This window comes from Pipistrellus hanaki, assembly GCF_964339955.1.
Source record: "Pipistrellus hanaki genome assembly, chromosome: X".
Classification (NCBI taxonomy): Eukaryota; Metazoa; Chordata; class Mammalia; order Chiroptera; family Vespertilionidae; genus Pipistrellus; species Pipistrellus hanaki.
The window spans coordinates 57,570,056-57,591,252 of NC_140524.1; the positions used below are offsets into that span (position 1 = coordinate 57,570,056).

General features: G+C 37.0%; 2 pseudogenes across 2 annotated transcripts; both read left to right on the top strand.

Moving 5' to 3' along the window:
- The first annotated feature begins 17,089 nt into the window (after window positions 1–17,089).
- On the top strand, window positions 17,090–17,545 carry LOC311615116 (ubiquitin-conjugating enzyme E2 L3-like; annotated as a pseudogene). The gene has a single exon. The product of its transcript is annotated as a ubiquitin-conjugating enzyme E2 L3-like (transcript).
- Window positions 17,546–18,422: 877 nt separating this feature from the next.
- On the top strand, window positions 18,423–20,536 carry LOC311615443 (COP9 signalosome complex subunit 2-like; annotated as a pseudogene). The gene is made up of 2 exons: window positions 18,423–18,430; window positions 19,261–20,536. The product of its transcript is annotated as a COP9 signalosome complex subunit 2-like (transcript).
- The last annotated feature ends 661 nt before the right edge of the window (window positions 20,537–21,197 follow it).

The following is a 21,197-nucleotide window of genomic DNA, read 5'->3' on the forward strand; positions in this document are numbered from 1 at the left end:
GTGGGTCAGACACGCCCTGGAGCCCTCCTTGGGTCCCTCTCTGGCTGGACAACCTCCCACATCCCTCCCCAGCCCAATCATGCACCGGTGGGGTCCCTCAGCCTGGCCTGTGCCATCTTGCAATCTAGGACCCCTCAGGGGATGTCGGAGAGCTGGTTTCGGCCCTATCCCACAAGCCAGGCCAAGGGTCCCTACTGGTTTACAAATTCGTGCACCACACCTCAAGTTTAATATAATGTCCTCAGATAGAGGATGTATCAGATATTACACTGATAAGAACAGATACTACACTTGATCTTAGCCAAAAGGCCGAGAAGCAATTCAATGTAGTTTTTATTATTTATTTATTTATTTATTTTATGTGTACCATCCCTTTATCACTCTGTGAATGAATCTGGATAATTTCTATAGGTATATCTTTTTTTAATTAAATAATTTTATTGACTTTTAGAGAGAGGAAGGGAGAGGGAGAGGGGAATCAATGTGAGATCGGAACATTCATCAGATGCCTCCTATCCACCCCTTTCTAGGGACCAAGTCCAAAAACTGGGCATGTGCCCTGATTCAGAATGGAACTGGAAACTCCTGGGTACACAGAATGATGCCCAAACAACTGAGCCATACCGGCCAGAATGGTATATATTTTAATTTACTAACTTTATCTTTAGCTGTGTTGTGTATTCTGTTTATCAATTTACTTTTATTTTATTCTAATAATTACATTCCCAACTTATAAGTTCTAAAATATGCCAGTTTATTCCAACTAGTTTTTTGCTTGCTTATCTTTCCAATTGCATTCGTTTGTTTCTATGAAGCAATTCTTTTTTTGAAATATGTTTTATTGATTTTTTTACAGAGAGGAAGGGAGAGAGAGAGTTAGAAACATCGATGAGAGAGAAACATCGATCAACTGCTTTCTGCAAACCCCCAACTGGGGATGTGCCCAAAACCAAGGTACATGCCCTTGACCAGAATAGAATCTGGGACCTTTCAGTCCACAGGCTGACGCTCTATCCACTGAGCCAAACTGGTTTTGGCTATGAAGCAATTCTATAATCCATATATGAAAATGCCAATGTCTGCACAATTTGGTATCCAAAGCTGTTGCTTTTTGTTTCTGCTGACTATCACTTATAGTAGCTTTTTTTTCCTCAAGTATCTTGATTTTTTGAATTGTGGTATTATTGAATTTTAACCTGTGGATCGACTGCAAACATAAGTTGGTAAAATTTTCCTTAAGATATATATTTTTTTCTTCTTCTGCCAGTACTTGGGGCTGGAGGGATGCCAGACTTATATGACTGCTAAAACATTCTCCACAGTGTCCTGGTTTAGCAATATAATTTTGAGAAATTTTTATTATAACAAATGTGAAAGGTGAATTTAAGTCATTAATTTTATCACTATAAACTGTTATGTTTTTGGAATAACATGAAGTTTACATATGATTCTACTACTGAGGAAGAGGGTTATTTTTTTTTTCTTTTAAAAACACTGTAATGAAATAAACCTGTCAGAGAAAGGCAAGTGTCACATGATCTGACTCATATATGGAGTCTAATGAAGAAAAATAAATTTGAAAAAAATAGATCCAGAGACATAGAAGCATGGAACAGATTGCAGAATCTCAGAGGGAGGGTGTGTGTGTGTGTGTGGGGGGGTGCGGGGGGAAGGAGGGAAGTAGATCAACTAAAGAACTTATATACATATATGCACAGCTCATGGACACAGACAATAGGGTTGTAGAGGCTTGGGGTGGGAGGTGGAGATGGGGTATAGGGTCAATGGAAGAAATAAGGGGACATATTTAATATTTTCAACAATATCTATATTTCAAAAATATATAAATAAATAAAAACAGTGCTTATAATGAATATCATTTTATTTATAAATATATGTGACATATTGAAATGTATATGTTGGATTCTATGGTATGCTGTTTTCACTGTAGAAGATACTACTAAATTATGAACCAACAAGAGGCTCAGTGCACAAAATTCGTGCCTGGGGAGTGTGCCTTGAGCGATGTCCAACTGCCTGTTTAAGCCCTATCCTGGGAAGTTGGACATCCCTCTCACAATCCAGGACTGCTGGTTCCCAACTGCTAGCTTGCCTGCCTTCCTGATTGCTCCTAACTGCTTCTGTCTGCCAGCCTGATCACCCCCTAACCATTCCCTTGATAGCCTGATTGATGACTTACCGTTCCCCTGACAGCCTGATTGCCCCTAACTACTTTTCCCTGCAGTCCTGGTCACCCCTAATTGCCCTCCTCTGAAGGCCTGGTCCTCCATAACTGCCCTCCTCTGCCATCCTGGTCACCCCTAACTGCTCTCCCCTGATGTCCTGATCACCCCCAACTGCCTTCCCTGCAGGCCTGGTCCCTCCCAACTGCCCTCTCCTGCTGGCCATCTTATGGTGACCACCTTGTGTTGACATGGGGGCAGCCATCTTTGACCATATGGGGGCAGTCATCTTGTGTGCTGGAGTGACAGTCAATTTGCATATTACTCTCTTATTAGATAGGATAGAGGCCTGATGCATGGGTGGGGACTGGCTGGTTTTCCCTGAATGGTGTCCCAGATCAGGGTGTGGGTTCCCTTGGGACTTGGGACAGCCTGAGTGAGGGGCCTGTGATGGTTTTCAGGCTGGCCATGCCCCCCAGTGAACCAAGAGGAGGCCCTGGTATATGGGGTTTATTTATCTTCTGTAATTGAAACTTTGTAGCCTTGATCAGAGGCCAAGGAAGGCCAGGGCAGGAGGAAGTTTGGCTTCTTCCATCACCAGGGGCAACTCAAACCTCCTATTCTCTTTAGCTCTGTGGCTGCCACCATTTTTGTTGGGATTTATTTATCTTCTATAATTGAAACTTTGTAACCTTGAGCAGAGGCCAGAGTCGGCCAGAGTGGGCAGGAAGCTTGGCTTTCTCCATTGCTGGGAAAACCCGCTCACTCTGTGGCTGCAGCCATCTTGGTTTGGTGAATTTGCATACTTTCTCCTGATTGGCTGGTGAGCATGGCTTGTGGGTGTAGCCCAGGTACAGTCAATTTGCATCTTACTCTTTTATTAGTATAGATATGGTTCCACCAATTTGAATGTAGGATTTCTCATCAGTGAATTGGCTTTTCAGTTGGTTTTCTCATTTTTCTTGTTTGAATCTTAACCTTTGTTGATAGCATATAGATAACAAATTAGGCTTTTCCATTTGTGGTTTACCTTTTAACTTTATTATGATGTATATTACCATACCATATTTTAAAATTTAATGAAATCTAATTTATCAATATTTACCTTCAGAGACTGTATTTTTTGGTCTTGATTAGTAAACTTTTCTCTATTTCATGGTCAAACAGGTATTCACTTATATTCTTCCATATTTTTTTCTAGTGATTTAATGGTTCTTAATTTTACATTATGTTTTCATCTAAAATTTAATTTGGTTGTAGTATAAGTTTAAAATATTATGTTACTTTTCAAATATATGATATCTAATTTTTGTATCACTAAATAAATGGCCATTAGTGCCATTGTCATTTGTGTCATTGTAAGAAACATTCAAGCCTGTAGAGAATTTCTATGAGTTTATTTGAGCCAAACTGATAATTGCTGGTAAGTAAAATCTGCACTGATTGAGAAAATGTTCCAGAGAATAGCAGATTTGTGATCTCTGCAGTGCGGTGTCTGTGTTTTGAAGGGTCCAGGAAAGAAAAATTACTTTGACATTCCAGATATGCAAAAGACAAACAGGCTCAGTTAAGGTAAAGATTAACCTTTGTCAGGGAAAAATACTGCCCAGGGATATGACTGCCTACCATGAACTGCTTTTAGTTAGTTTTAATTTCAGACCATCCTATATGGTTATTTTCTGTCCCTCAGTTTGTAAGGTTCACTGTGAAGGCGTCACTTGAGCTTGTCAGGTGTAGTATGTTGCCCATTTTAATCTACATATGTAAAGCTAAATCTTTGATTCCTATATATAAATGAGATTTTTTTTCCTAGGCTCTTTACACGATTCATCTATTTATCTCTCCCTGCACCATTTTTACACTAACAAAACTTCTAAGTTGTTACAATATTACCTTTTGGAAAGTTTAATTATTGAGCACTATATACATTTATTCTGCTTTTATTTTTCAACTATCCACATGGTTTGTTCAACTTTTACTTTGCAAAATCAGTTTTAAAAAGTCTTATGTATCATGTGGTAAATATTTCTTCTTAGGATTAATTTAGGTTCTACAATAATTTCAGAATTTTCTTTTGATGGTTTTGCACAACTTTTGTTATTGTTTTATGTTTTATTTATTTTGTCCTTATCAATAGCATATTTAAAAATTTCACATGTTCTAATTATTAGTTATCAGTTCTTATTTGTTATATGTAATTTTATTATTTTTATTGTAGGTTTTTCCTTCTTTAACTACTAATGAAGTATTTTATTGTGCCTTACCCTCTGATTTGAAGTTATACATTTTAATCCTATTGTCTTAGTGATCACTCTAAAGAGTTTAACACATACAGGATACACAAAGACTAAAGTTAATCAATTTTCTATCCTCATTCTGAAGAAAGATCCCATTCAACCATGTAATCTTCACTAACTCAACTTCCATGTTACTTGCTATTATTTTTTAGTAATTCAGTTACATATAGTTTTGATAACCCTCAAATTGGCCCTTATCAATATTTTTGTTTACTAAAGTTACAACTTGTTCAAATCTACCTAAATACTTGTCAAATTTTTGGAAGATAATTCTCTATCTCACTCTTCTCTTTGGAGTTGCTTGCTTCTTTTTAAAATATATGTTTTAGTAGTTCTTTGAGAAAAGGATGTGAAATGTGTAAATTGTATTTATTTTATGTCACAAAATATCTTTATCCTTGCATTTTTATTTTTTATTATTTATTGTCTAAAATTTTACATATGTCTCATTTTCTCCCAATTGACCTCCCCACCGTGCAACCATTCACACCCCAAGCAAGTACCCACTGCCCTAGTGTCTGTGTCCACTGCTTATGCTAATATGCATGCTTACAAGTCCTTTGGTTGCTCTCTAACTCCCTCTTCCCTACCATTTGTCTCTGGATCTATTCTTATTCATCAAATTATGTTGATCATTATATCCCAAATATGAGTGAGATCATGTGATATTTACCTTTCTCCGACTGGCTTATTTTGCTTAGCAAAATGCTCTCCAGTTCCATCCATACTATTGCAAATTTTAAAAGATCATTCCTTGTTTATAGCAGCACATCATTCCATGGTGTATATATACCACAGTTTTTTAATCTACTCATCTGCTGATGGGCACTTAGGCTGCTTTCAGATCTTAGCTATTATAAATTGTGTTGCTATGAACATAGGGGTGCATATATCCTTTCTGATTGGTGTTTCTGGTTTCTTGGGCTATAGTCCTAGAATTGTGATCAGTGGGTCAAATGGGAGTTTCATTTTTAAATTTATGATGAAATTCCATACTGTCTTCCACAGTGGTTACAACAGTCTGCATTCCCACCAGCAGTGCACGAGGGTTCCTTTTTCTCCACATCCTCAACAGCACTTGTCATTTGATGATTTGTTGATGATAGCCATTCTGACAGGTGTGAGATGGTAATTCATTGTTGTTTTGGTTTGCATCTCTCAATGATTACTGACTTTGAGCATGTTTTCATATGTTTCTTAACCCTCTGTAATTCCTGTTTCGTAAAGCATATATTTAGATCCTTTGACCATTTTTTTTATTGGATCATTTATCTTCCTTTTGTTAAGGTGTATGAGTTCTCTGAAAATTATGGAGATTAAACTCTTATTGGGAATATAATTGGCAAATATATTCTCCTATTGAGTGTGCTTTCTTATTTTGTTGATGGTTTCTTTCGGTGTGCAGAAGCTTTTTATTTTGATGTAGTCCCATTTGTTTATTTTTCTTTAGTCTCCATTGCCTTAGGAGCTGTGTCTGTAAAGATATTGCTAGGACATATGTCTGCTATTTTACTGCCTATGGAGTCTTGTAAGATTTTTATAGTGTCTCATCTTACATTTAAGTCCTTTAGCCATTTTGAATTTATTTTTGTGTATGTGTAAGTTAGTGATCTAGTTTCATTTCTTTTGCATGTATCTATCCAATTTTCCTAACACAGTTTATTGAAGACACTGTCTTGACTCCATTGTATGTTCATACCTCCTTTGTCAAATATTAATTGAGCATAGTGGTTTGGGTCCATTACTGGGTTCTCTGTTCTGTTCCACTGGTCTATATGTCTATTCTTCTGCCAGTACCAGGCAGCTTTGAGAACCATGACTTGGTAATATAGCTTGATTTCTGATATTGTGATCCCTCCAACTTTGTTCTTCTTTCTGATGATTGATGTAGCTATTCGGGGTCTTTTTTTATTCCAGATGAATTTTTGGAGAGTTTGTTCTAGAACTTTGAAATATGCCATTGGTATTTTAATGGGAATTGCTTTGAATCTGTAGATTGCTTTGGATAGTATGGACATTTTAATGAAGTTGATTCTACCAATCCATTAATATGGTATATTTCTTTTTTCAAAGTAGATTTCTGAGTATAGGTCTTTTACATCATTGGTTAAGTTTATTCCTAGGTATCTTATTTTTATTTATTTATTTTTTTTGGTTCACTGGTAAATGGGATTTTTTTATATGTTTGTTTCTCTTTCTGTGAGTTCATCATTTGTGTATAACAACTCCATAGATTTCTGGGTGTTAATTTTATATCCTGCTACATTGCCAAATTTGTTTATTAGGTCTAGAAGTTCTTTGGTGGAGTCTTTCAGGACTTATATGAATAGTATCATGTCATCTTCAAATAAGGACAGTTTTACTGCATTTCCAGTTTGGATGCCTTTTATTTCTTCTTCTTGTCTGATCACTATGGCTAACACTTCCAGTACTATGTTGAATAGGAGTGGTGAAAGTGGGCATCCCTGTCTTGTTCTTGTTCTGAGGGGAAATTAGATTAGTTTTTGCACTTTAAGTATGATGCTGGCTGTAGGTTTGCCATATAAGGCTTTTATTATGTTAAGGTATGATCCCTCTATTCCCACTTTGCTGATAGTTTTTATCAAGACAGGGTGTTGGATTTTGTCAAATGCTTTTTCTGCATCAATTGATATGAATATGTGATTTTTGTCTCTCAGTTTGTTTATTTGATGTATCACATTTATTGATTTGCAGATATTGTACCATCATTGCATCCCTAGAATAAATTCCATTTGGTCATGGTCTAAGACCTTTCTGATGTAATGCTGGATATGATTTCCTAGAATTTTGTTGAGGATTTTAGCACCTATGTTCATCAAAGATATTGGCCTGTAATTCTCTTTTTGTGTGGTATCTTTATCTGGTTTTGGATTAGGGTAATGCTGGCTTAGTAGAAAGAGCTTCAAAGTATGCCTTCCTCTTGAATTTTTTTTGGAATAGTATTAAGAGAATAAGTTTTAGTTCTTCTGTGAATGCTTGGTAGAACTCCCCTAGAAAGCCATCCAGACCAGGACTTTTGTTTGCTGGAATATTTTTTATTGTTGCTTCAATTTCTTCAGTAGTTATTAGCCTATTCAGGTATTTTTTATTCTTCTTGATTGAGTTTTGGAAGCTTTTTCTTCTAGGAATATGTTCATTTTGTCTAGGTTGTCCATTTCGTTGGAATAGAGTTGTTTATAGTTTTTTTTTCCATAATCATATGTATTTCTGTGAGATCAATTGTTACTTCTCCTATTTTATTTTGGATTTTGTTTATTTGGTTTTCTCTCTTTGCTCCTTGGTAATCTGGCTGCAGGTTCACCAATCTTGTTTATCTTTTCATAGAACCAACTTTTGGATTTGTTGATCTTTTGTATTGTTTTTTTGGTCTCTATGTCATTTATATCTTCTCTGATCTTTATTATTTTCTTCCTTCTGCTTATGATGAGCTTTTCTTGTTGCTTTCTTTCTAACTCTTTGAGTTATAGGGTTAGGTAATCTATTACCATTGTTTCTTGTTATTTGAAGTAGGCCTGTAGAAGTATGAACTTCCCTCTCAAGACTGCTTTCACTGTTTCCCATAGAATTTGGATTGTTGTGTTTTCATTGTCATTTGTTGCCATGAAGCATTTTATTTCTTCTTTGATCTCTTTGGTAACCCAATCATTGTTTAACAGCATATTGTGTAGCCTCTAGGTGTTTGATTTTTTTTTATTGTTTTCATTGTAGTTAATTTCTAATGTTATCCCACTGTGATCTGAGAAGATGCTTGATATAATATATATCTTCTTGAATTTGAAGACATTTTGCCCATATCCCAATATGTTTGGAAATGACCCATGTGCACTTGAGAATGTATGTTATATGGCTTTTGGATTAAATGTTCTGAAGATGTCAATTAATTCCATCTGATCTAGTGTGTCATTTAGGGTTGATGTTTCTTTGCTTATTTTTGTTTAGAGGATATGCCCAGTGAAGTTTTTTGGGTATTAAAGTCCCCTACTATGACTGTATTGCTGCCAATCTCCCCCTTGATATCCTCCAGAAGTTTTACTATGTATTTGGGTACTCCTATATTGTGTGCATATATGTTTACCAGAGTTATATCTTCTTATTTAATTGGCTCCTTTAGCATTATGAAATGGCCTTCCTTATCTCTTGTTATGTCTTTCTCATTGAAGTCTAATTTGTCAGATATAAGAATTACTACCCCTGCTTTGTTTCATTTTCATGTGCCTGAAAATCCTTTTTCCATCCCTTCACCATCAGCCTGTGTAAGTCATTTATTCTGAGGTGGGTTTCCTGTTGACAGCAGTCATGTTTTCTTATCCACTCAGCTTCCCTATGTCTTTTGATTGGGGCATTTATTCAATTACATTTAAAATTATTACTGACAGGTACTTGTTTGTAGCCATTTTTATTTTTTGTTACTGTGTTCCTTCTTCCCTCCCTATTTTTCTTTTTATAGCATAGCCTTTACCATTTCACGCATTGCTGGTTTTGGTGGTAATAAACTTCCTTAGTCCTCTTTTGTCTGTGAAGCTCCAGGTTCCACCCTCAGTTTTGATCATTAGCCTTGCTGGGTTCTCTTGGATTAAGACCCTTGCTTTGCATGACTGTGTATATTTAATTCCATTCCCTTCTGGCCTGGTGAATTTCTGTTGAGAAATCAGTGGCTAGTCTGATGGGAGATCCTTTGTAGGTAACTTTCTGTCTCTCTCTGGCAGTCTTTAAGATTCTTCCTTTCTCATTGGTATTTGCCAATTTAATTATAATGTATCTTGTCAGTCTTTTGAGGTCATCTTATTTTGGACTCTGTGAGCATCTTGGAGTTGTGTGAGCTTTTTCTTCCCTATATCAGGGAAGTTTTCTGTCAATATTTCTTCAGAAAGGTTTTCTATTCCTCTCCTTCTGGAACCCTTATTATGTGCATGTTGTTGTTTTTTGCGTGTTGTCCCAAAGTTCCCTGAGGTGCTCCTCCTATCTTTTAAGGTTGTTTTTGTTTTTTTTTTTTTTTTTTTTTCTTTCTAGAATCTAGATGCTGCTCTGCTTGGGTATTTTTTCCTACCTTGTCTTCTAGTTCACTGATGTGGTCCTTTGCTTCTTCTAATCTACTCTTGATGCTTTTTATTGAATTTTTTTTTATTGCCACTCTGTCATTTTTCCTTTCTTCTTAGTCCTTCATTTCCTCTTCGTTCTTACACATATTGTTGAAATTGTCTTACAACCTTTTCAGTGTCCTTATGACCACTACTCTGAATTCTTTCTCTGACATGTTGCTTGCCTCCATTTTGTTTACTTCCCTTTCTGGTGATTCCTTATTTTGTTTTGTATGCAGGCTATTTCTTTGTATCCCCATGATCGCTCCTCTCAGAGTATCTGGTTATGTAGCTCTCTCTCTCCTGTGTTGACTTAAAGGCACAAAATACAACATAACAAGACACAATACACAGGGTACCAAACACAAATGTATTCACAATACTAATAACCTCAAATAAAAGTTACCACAAGAGCTAAGAGAATTAGGGGATAGAAAAAAAAATGCTATTAAGAAAAGGAAAAATGAGAGAAAAGAAATAGAAGAAAAAAGAAAGGGAAGAAAATAAATATGCATATGGGGAGAAAACTCCATTAAATCAAAAACTAATCAAAATAATGCAAACAACAAACACCCAGAGATGAATGTAAACAATAGACAACAACTATTCCAAAATGAAAATGACAAACACCCAAAAAACAAATACCCAGATAAATCTGAGGAGGCAGAGCTTATTTCCAGAAGGTAAGGTCAAGGAATTGAATAAATGAGGAAATAGCCACAATTCAGTATAAAATGAGTAGAAAGTTAATGAGTGCATAAGAATAAAAGTAAAAATCAAAATACAAAACAGTAAAAATATAAATTAAAAATGTATTTTAGAATATATATATATATATATATACACACATACACACACACACACACATATACATATATATATATATATATATATATATATATATATATAAATTTTCCCCTTTTATAAATCTATCTATATATTCATTTACTATTGTAAAAGGAGAATAGAGAGTCAATAGGCCTGAGGTGGTGATTGGAATTAATTAAGCTATTAGTAGAAGAGAACAAGTGAGGAGAGGAAAAATGGAAGAAAACAAAAAACCAAACTAACCAACAATCAAACAAACAACAATACAGATAGGAAAAAAAAAAAACTAAAAAAGAGGAAGAATAAAAGAAAAGAAAAGATAATTTTGGATAGAGAAGAGAGAAGTGTGTATGCATGGACTTGGAGCAGGGGACAGGAAATTAGATATATGTGTAAGATCAGTTTTTTAACACGGAGTAAAAAGAAAGCATAGAGAAAAACTAAAGCAGGAACAGGGTTAGAGAAATAGGACAATAAAGGGGGAAAGTGAGGAAGAGAGTGATGACATAAAGGAAAAATTGAGATAAAGTAAAATAATACTAAAATAAAAATAAAAATAAAATGTAAAACACTAATCCTAAAATAAAATAAAATATGAAATAAATCTTTAAAAAAGTAAAATAATAGTAGTTGTAGTAATAATAAATAAAAATGTAATAATAGAAAAACTAAAAGTAAAATCACTTGAGAAAAAAAATATTTGGTTTCTTACGTAAAAGATAAAAAATAAAAAAGTGATGTTGTGAAGGTTGTTCACTTTTTCTACTATTCTGCTTGGCATTTCTGTTTCCCATCAGGTAGTCAGCAAAATATTGAAGTTACCTTTGATCCACCACTCCCTATGTCATAAGCTATAATCCTGTTTTCAAGCAGAGGGGATCTCTCTGCTTCCTTTGTTTCTCAGCCTGCCTTTAGTTGTATTTACACAAAAGTTAATTTCTGATACAATCTCTGATTGGCAGTGTTTCTATATTAATATCTGGGTCTAAAAGGCCCCTCTCCCAGTGTTTAGATTTTTCTTTCCCTGCCGCACTTAATCCTGGGTGGGAGGGACAGACTGATCCAGAACTGGATTCCTATATATCTCTCCCCACTCTGATCCACAGTTTCTACAAAAACAAGTTTCCCCTGCAGTCTCAGTGAGTGTTTTTAATTGGAAGATCCTATGTACTGGACTTAGCAAGCAAAAGGAAGGAGGTTAAAAAAAATGAAAGACAAAGGGAACTGCACCTACTCACTTCTTTTTCCCCTGGCACTGTGCATATGGTATAAAAATTCAGGATGCCTTTCTGGGCCCAGCTCAGTTGTGTGCTGATATATAGATTCCCATTCTTCAAGTAACCCTTTGGACCCCACATTCAAGGGCTACACTGACCCCAACAGCTGCTGATTTTGTGCGGGGCAGTCTTCCTCTGAGACCATAGTCCCATTTCTCCCTCCAGCCTGGATCCCAGATTTTATCGTTCTCTAGGTGATATCTGACCTTTCCACCTACAGATTGCCTCACCAGCTGTGTTTAATTCACCAATTTTGGGTGGATGTTGTTCGGTTCAGCTGTTCCTTCTTTCTGCTCTGTGAGAAGGGCACAGGGCCCATCTGCATATTTGGCGCCAGTTTGTCTCCCCTGAACAGACTTTTTAGGTTCCCACAGTTGGTGAGGCTGGACCCCAAGTGTTCTGGGTTCGCAGCTGAGGCAGCTGGTCCCTGGGCTTTGTGGTTGTAGGGTACCAGGAGATATATGAGGTCTTTATGATTGAAGGTAAGCCTGTGCTTCAGATCACAGCTGGTCTCTGATCACAGCTGGTCTCTGATCACAGCTGGTCATCATCTTTGCAGTAGAGCTGCATTCTCTGGGAGAGATTTCATCGGTAGTAGAGGCTGCACAGCCAGGAGAACCTGGCCTGCCAGTTTCCAACAGTCCTGTGGAATATAGCTGTCTCTCTCTCACAAATACAGATACTCCCCACATGTCCATACACTCCCCTTTTGTCCTCTCACTTACAGACTATCTTGCAGTCTGCCATCCTCTTGGCTGCCATCTTGGATCTCTTGTCCGTGCTTTTATGTAATATTTATTTAGTGTATAGCAATCTAGGTTAATACCTATTATCTCTCAGTAGTTATGTTATTCCACTATTGTTTTGTGTGGTGCTTTTTGTTCTTGTTCTTGCATTGTATATGTTTACTTTTGCTTTGATTGGATATGTAGTGACATTTGACCATCCAATTATTTTTAATAAACAATGTCTCAATTATTTTCAATTTGTATCAAAGTCATAAAAGTTATAAAAGGAACATATATAAAATCATAAAATAACTAATTTAAGATAAATATAAAAGTCAAACTTTCTTAGTTGCCAAGGACATGCACAACCAATATATGAAGTCCAATCACAGTTATTTTAATGCAACTTAATGTGAAAGTGTGGTATTGTTATAGTAGTAGACACAAAGATCAAATTAAACATGAAAGAGAATCCATATATAAAACACATATACATATTAAAATTTTACACCAACAGCCGGGACCGGTTTGGCTCAATGGATAGAGCATCGGCTTGGGGACTGAAGGGTCCTGGGTTCGATTCCTGTCAAGGGCATGTACCTTGGTTGTGGGCAGATCCCCAGTAGGGGGTGTGCAAGAAGCAGCTGATCAATGACTCTCTCTCATCGATGTTTCTAACTCTCTATCTCTCTCCCTTCCTCTCTGTACAAAATCAATAAAATATATTTTAAAAAAATTTTACACGTAACAGAAGTAAGAAATTACATTAAAATTAATGTGATAAAATGAACTACTTAATAAATCCTGCTCAAACAAATTTGCTTTCCATATGGGAAAAATACCATTTGGCTTTTTTTCTCAAAGTATAAGCAAAAACCAAACAAGAAAGCAAATCCTTTAAGAATTTATATGTTTTTTAAATATATTTTATTGATTGAAGAAGGGAGAGGGATAGAGAGAAACATCAATGAGAGAGAAACTTCAATCAGTTGCCTCCTTCACACCTCCTACTGGGGATTTGCCCACAGCCAAGGTACATGCCCTTGACCGGAATCAAACCTGGAACCCTTCAGTCTGAAGGCCGATGATCTATCCATTGAGCCAAACCAGCCAGGGCAAGAATTGATATGTTAAAAAAAAAAAACCGAAAAAATACTTTGAATAACTGCATAAAAATAAACCAGAGCACACTTATGATTTCAGTCTAGGTATTGTATTCCTAAGAAAGTTGTGTAAACATAACTAATAAAAAACCAAAGACACAAGAACTACCTAAAAGAAAATATTGAAATGACTCCTACTTCTCCACCCTATGCTCCTTTACCTGAATACTCACAATGTAATAATCCTCTGTGTGAATTGCCTTTGATTCTGAAGAGACTACAAAACCATAAACAAGAGTCTGCAAGTCAGTGGCCTTTCAATTGCAAGAGCTCCACGGCAAGAAACCTAAAACACCTTGGCCTGTTTCACTGCACTTTCCCAGGGCTCCATTACCAAACACAATCCCTGACATCATTGTCTCAATTGCAATGAACAGAAACACTGGGAAAAGATTGCCCTCCCTCAAAGGTTTTGTGGAAAGCCTTTAACAGCTCAAATGTCCCCATATCTATCTTGGAAAAAGGGGCCCCAAACAAGCCCCTCCCAGGTTTGACAGGATTCCAAGTTATTTTCTGGTAAACTACTTTCAGTTACTCCCTAGAGTAGCCAAAAGGAAACAATGATTAAAATTAATGGAAAATGTCTGCCAAATTCTGGTAGATCCTAGGGTTACCTTCTCTACTTTATACCACACTATTTCCAGAGCCTGAATGTGGAATCTGGAAAAAGCCAATGAAAAGTGATAATTCTTACAAGTATTAATTCTCTAGGACCTCTGGTCAAGAGAGGAAATTAAGTTTACATGTGGTCTCCTGGTTTTTGAATTCGAGCTCTTGTGAATTTGATTTTGATGTACCCATTGGTAGCTGATCCTTTCTTTCCCAGAATTGACATAAGCAAAAGTCCGAACCAGTATATTAGTGTAGGTAGCTAGATATTAATAAAGGAAGGGAGCAATTGAAATCAGACATTATTAAGTATAATAAACTAGGGAACTAAATCGGATAACAAGCCTATTTTACTAGGAAGTTGCAGCATTTACAGGCACACATAAAGAGGATGGGCCAGCATTCAAATCTCCACAGGGTACAACCAGTCCACTCCCCAAACTATGGGGGAAGAAATAAACAATAAAGGGGAAGCCAAGATGGTGCAGGGGGAGATGCTTCTACTATGAGGCATAAGCAATAGAACAAAGATGCTGACCATAAGGGTCTGACATAGCCTGGGAAAAGGATCAGATCGGATAAGGGACACAGAACCTCAAAAGATCTAAGAAAGGGAATGTTTAGGCATGAGAATCCAAAACCAGCTCGCAAAGAATTGGGAAGTTGATTAGTTTGAAAGGGCACCTTGTCCTTCCCAAGCCCAAGGTAATATATAAACAGCCTAACAAGGCTCTCGCTCTCTCTCTCTCTCTCTCTCTCTCTCTCTCTCTGTCTTTCTCACTTACTCTCACTCAGTAACATGTGCTTTCCCCATTCATTCACCTCTTCTCTGTCCATAGCAGCCATGGGCCCTAGCAGCCACGCAGCAGGTAGCCACTGCAAGCTCCAAACTGACTAGAGCAGCACAATGGAAGCAAAAGTACAACTGGGAACAGAAACGATGATAGCCAGACAAGGACGGTGGCTAAACTGGACTAAGTTTTGATGTGGCATTGGATTTTGGGCCTCATGAAGATAAGATTTGACTACTTTCACATAAACCAGGCAAGAATGACACTGCTTTCACAGCAGAACAGAGCTGAACCTTGGACAATTCTTTGATTTCGTTTTTACAATAAATCTTACCACTAAACCTTATTCCCAAAACATAGTTCCTTGGAATGCTTTCCTTGCAACTCCATGAAAAGGCCTCATTTCCACCAGCAACATATAGAAAATTTTTATGAGTTTCTTTGAGCCAAACTGAAGACAATCAAGATCTCAAATGCTCTGGAGAATGATACTTGTGTATTTGTTTTTATTTTATATATACTAGAAATTCATGCAGGGAGAGAGGTTCCTCAGTCTGACCTATACCCTCTCCAATCTGGGACCCCTTGGAGGATGTCTGACTGACAATTTGGGATCAGGCCTAAAGGGGCAGTCAGACATCCCTCTTGCAACCTGAGATGACTGGCTCCTAACCACTTGACTGCCTGCCTGCCTGATCCTCCCAACCCCTCTGCCTGTCAGCCTGATCGCCCCTATATTGCCTCTCTGCTAGTTTGTTTGCTACCCTACCTTCCCTCCCCTGTCAGCCTGATCTCACCCCCAACTTCCCTCCTCTGTTGGCCTGATCTAACCCCCAACTGCCCTCCCCTGCATGTTTGATATCACCCTCAACTGCCCTCTCTTACTGGCCTGGTCACCCCCAACTGCCTTCCCCTCCTGGCCTGGTCACAACCCAAACATCCCTCCCCTGCCAGCTTGATCGCCCCTAACTGTCTCTATCTTGGCCCCCATCACCATGGCTTTGTCTGGAAAGAAGGCAAACTTCTGGAAGATGGCTGGTCAACCTGGTCTAATTAGCATATTTCCCTTTTATTAGTATAGATATATTATATAGGATAGGATTGCTTAAATGGGGGAGCAGTTAGACATCAATCAGGCTATCACGGGAGTGGTTAGGGGTGATCAGGCTGGCAGGCAGAAGCAGTTAGGGGCAATCAGAAAGGCAGGCAGGCAGCCAAGCAGTTGGGAGCCAGCAGTCCTGAATTGTGAGAGGGATGTCCGACTGCCCAATTAGGCCCGATCCTGGTTAGGCAGTCAGACATCCCTCAAGGGGTCCCAGATTGGAGAGGGTGCAGGCTGGGCTGAGGGACCCATGCCCCTATGCATGAATTTCTTGAACTGGGCCTCTAGTATATATATTAGAGAGAGAAGGACGGAGATAGAAACATCAATGAAAGAGAAACATCAAAATTGATCGGCTGCCTCCTGCACCCCATGCTGGGGGTTGAGCCCACAACCTGGGAATATGCCCTGATCAGGAATTGAACATACAAACTCTTAGTGAATAGTCCGTCACTGAGGCACATGGGCCAGGCAAGAATGAATATTACCTTTATACATTTGCAATTAAGGAAGGGATGAAAAAAATTAAATAAATATGGCATAAATATTAATAAAAAGTTTGATATATCTGCCCTGGTTGATGTGTTGTTGTCAGGTACAATGAAACCTGGTGGGATCAATTCCTGGTTAGGACACATACCTGGTTGTTCACTCAATCTCTAGTTGGGGCATGTGAGAGAGTCAACAGATCTATGTTTCTCTCTCACATTGATTTATCTCTCTCACTCAGCCAGAAATGCAATTAGGAATAACTGCTATTTTACAAATGAATGGGCTTTGTCTTATCATACACGTCTCATGGATAAAATTCTAAAAGAAAACTTATAACATTTCTGCATCTGTCTTGATTATATGACTATGTACATATACTACATATGTGTAATATTTTTCTGCCTTTGGATGGTATTGCTGAGTTAATTTGTGAAGAGTTCTATTTAATTGGCTTAAGGAGAAAAAAGTCTACAAAAATCAAGAATACTCAGAAATCGAAAGGAGTACCATCAGATCCAAGATGGTGGCCAGCAGGCTGCTGAAGGAGCTTGAAAAAATCCACAAATGTACAATGAAAAACTTCCTTACAGGTTGATGAAGCTCATTTACTGACTTGGCAAGGGCTTATAGTTCCTTACAACCTTCCATATGATAAGGTGCCTTAAGAATCAAAATCAGCTTTCCAGAAGAGTATGCATTCAAATCACTGAAGATCATATTTAAAACAATGATATATCACCCCAACATTCATGAAAAGGGACAGGTCTTTTGATCAGTAATTAGTGCTGAAAACTGGAAGGCAGCAACCAAAACTGACCAAGTAATCCAATCCCTCATAGCACTGATTTACAACTCCTATCCCAAGGACCCCTTTGGGGCTGATCTAGCTGAAGAATATTCTAAGGACCATAACAAGTCCTGTAAGAATGCTGAAGAGTTTACAAAGAAATATGGGGAAAAGCAACCTGTGGACTGAAAATCTGCCAGGGTTGATTCCAGTAAATGTGAGAGGAGACCCAAAACAGTGTATTCAGACACCCCCACAAAGCAAGGATTTGTGAAAAATAGACATGTCCCACCACCTGGCAGTTCCCTTGTGGCAATTACTGTGGAAACTTTCCAGTTTTCTGAATCAACAGTGGTCATAGACAAACTTTAAGGAAAGGATGAACAATTTAAGATGTTATTATTCTCCTTTTTTTGCTTTAAAAAATTCCTCCTCAGACTATTCCAGAAAATTCAAGAGGAAGGAACATTTCCAAGCTCCTTCTATGAAGCCAGCATCACCCTAATACCAAAACCAGATAAAAACAACAAAATGAAAGACAATTACCAATTACAGGCCAATATACCTCATAAACATAGATGGAACAATCCTCAACAAATTCTAGAAAATCAAATCCAGCATTACATTAAAAAGATCATACACCGTGACCAAGTAGGATTTATCCCAGGGATGCAAGGATGGTACAATATTTGCAAATCAATAAATGTGATACATCACATAAACAAACTGAGAGAAAAAAATCACATAGTCATATAAGTTGATGCAGAACAAACATTTGACAAAATCCAACACCCTTTCTTGACAAAGACCATCAACAAAGAGGGAATAAAGGGATCATAACTCAATATAATAAAAGCCTTATATGACAAACCTATAACCAACATCATACTTAATGGTCAAAAACTAAAACCATTTCACTTAAGGACAGGAGCAAAACAGAGATACCCACTCTCACCACTCCTGTTCAACATAGTTCTGGAAGTGCTAGCCATAGCAATTAGACAAAAAGAAGATATAAAGTTATGAAAATTGGAAAAGAAGATGTAAAGTGTTATTTGTAGATGACATGATACTGTACATAGAAACCCCTAAGGACTCCATCAAAAACATATGTAACTTAATAAATGAATTCAGCAATGTAGCAGGATACAAAATTAAAGCCAAGAAATCTATGACATTTTTATACCCCAATAGTGAACTTACAGAGAGACTAAAACACAATCACATTACCATTGCACCAAAAAAAAATTAAGATATCTAGGAATAAACTTAACTAAGAAGGTAAAGACCTGTACTTGAAAAACTACAGACACTGAAAAAGGAGATAGAGGAAGATATAAACAGATGGAAGATTATATTGTATTCATGTATTGGTAGAATCAGCATCATTAAAATGTCCATACAACCCAAAGAAATCTATAGATTCAATGCACTCCCCATTAGAATACTGAAGGCATATTTCACAGACATAGAACTATCTCTCCAAAAAATTCTACTGGAATAAAAAAAAAAAAGACCCTGAATAGCCACAGCAATCCTAAGAAAGAAGAACAAAGTAGGAGGGTTCTCAATACCAGATATCAAGCTGTATTACAAAGCCACTCTTCTCAAAACTGCCTGGTACTGGCACAAGAACAGACATATAGACATATCAATGGAATAGAATAGAGAACCCAGAAATCAACCCAAACCACTATGCTCTATTAATATTTGTCAAAGGAGACAAGAGCATACAATGTAGTCAAGAGCATACAATGTAGTCTTTTCAATAAATGGTGTTGGGAAAATTGGAGAGATACATGCAAAAAAAAGGAAACTAGACCACCAACTTACAACATACACAAAAATAAACTCAAAATGGATAAAGGACTTAAACATAAGAAAGGAAACCATAAAAATCGTAGAGGATCTCCCCCTTTCCTGGCCAAGCTGTCTGACTTGGAAGATGATTTTATGTGCGACAATGAGGAGGACTACGACTTGGAATAACACCGAGCCAAATGTGGATTTGGAAAATCAGTACTACAATTCCAAAGCGTTAAAGGAAGATGACCCAAAAGCAGCATTAAGCAATTTCCAGAAGGTTTTGGAACTTGAAGGTGAAAATAAAAAATGGGGCACTGAAACAATTGATTTAGATTAACTTCAAATTGACAAACTTTCCAGAAATTATGAACAGATATATACAACTACTGACCTATATTCAAAGTGCAGTCACAAGAAATTATTCTGAAAAGTCCATTAATTCTATCCTTGATTATATCTCCACTTCTAAACAGAATTCTGATAGACTGGTTTAAAACAAACACAAAACTTGAAAAAGTGTATTTGGAACAGAAGGAATATGGTCAGCTTCAAAAAATTTGCCAATCACATCAGTCCTGCCAGACTGATGATGGAGAAGATGACCTGAAAAAGGGTACACAGTTATTAGAAATATATGCTTTGGAAATTCAAATGTACAAGGCACAGAAAAAATAACAAAAAACTTTAAAGCTCTCAATGAACAGTCACTTCACATCAAGTCTGCCATCCCTCACCCATTGATCATGGCAGTCATCAGAGAATGTGGTGGCAAAATGCACTTGTGGGAAGGTGAATTTGAAAAGGCACACACTGATTTTTTTGAATCCTTCAAGAATTATGATGAATCAGAAAGTCCAGGAACCACTTGTTTAAAATATTTGGTCTTAGCAAATATGCTAATGATATCAGGAATAAATCCATTTGACTCACAGGAGGCCAAACTGTACAAAAAATGATCCATAAATTCTCGCAATGACAAATTTAGTAAGTGCCTATCAGAATAATGATATCACTGAATTTGAAAAGATTCTGAAAACAAATCACAGCTACATCCTGGATGATCCTTTCATTAGGGAACACATTGAAGAGATTTTGTGAAACATCAGAACACAAGTGCTCATAAAATTAATTAAGCCTTGCACAAGAATACATGTTCCTTCTATTTCTAAGGATTTAAACATAGATGTAGCTGATGTGGAGAGCTTGCTGGTGCAGTGCATATTGGTTAACACTATTTATGTCCGAATTGATCAAGTTAACCAACTCCTTGAAATGGATCATCAGTAGAGGGGTGGTGCCCGATATACTGCACTAGATTAATGGACCAACCAACTAAATTCTCTTAACCAGGCTGTAGCCAGTAAACTGGCTTAACAAAGAACAAGCTTTTACAGACATATTTAAGGTGACAGTGCAGAGATGTAATTCTTAAGAACTGGGAATGGAAAAACTAATGTCAACTGATGTGTCCTGAAAATTATTGGAGTTATGACAGAAGTGCTTTTTTTTTATCAGCTGGTTTGTGTTTTGCTGATGCATTTATCCCAAGAAAAAACAGCTTTAATCTCCAGAAGAAAACCAAAAGGCTGTAAACATCCAACATCATAGTAATTTGTCATGGGCAACATCACCAGAGAGAAGATTTTTGTCATGATTTTAAATACACTGACATGCTACTGTTGGTTAAATTTAAACATGTTTTACCTACAGAAATTCTCTCACAAATAACCTGCAATAACTTGAAATGCATATCCTTTTGAACACTTTATTTTCTCATATATAAATTAAAATGTTTGCTGCATTTTGCAAAATGTACCTACAGTGTAGTAAAGGTTTAGGTGAAACCCCATAATTATTACTGTCACTTAGGTTTCAAGCATAATTATTACTGTCACTTAGGTTTTCACTTTATATTTATTGCTATTGGAATATACCAGTGATTTTTTAAACTGTTTTTATTTATCAGACTGTCATCTCTGTCTCAAACCATTTCATTTTTATCACTAATTTCAATATTCATATGGATTTTTACTCC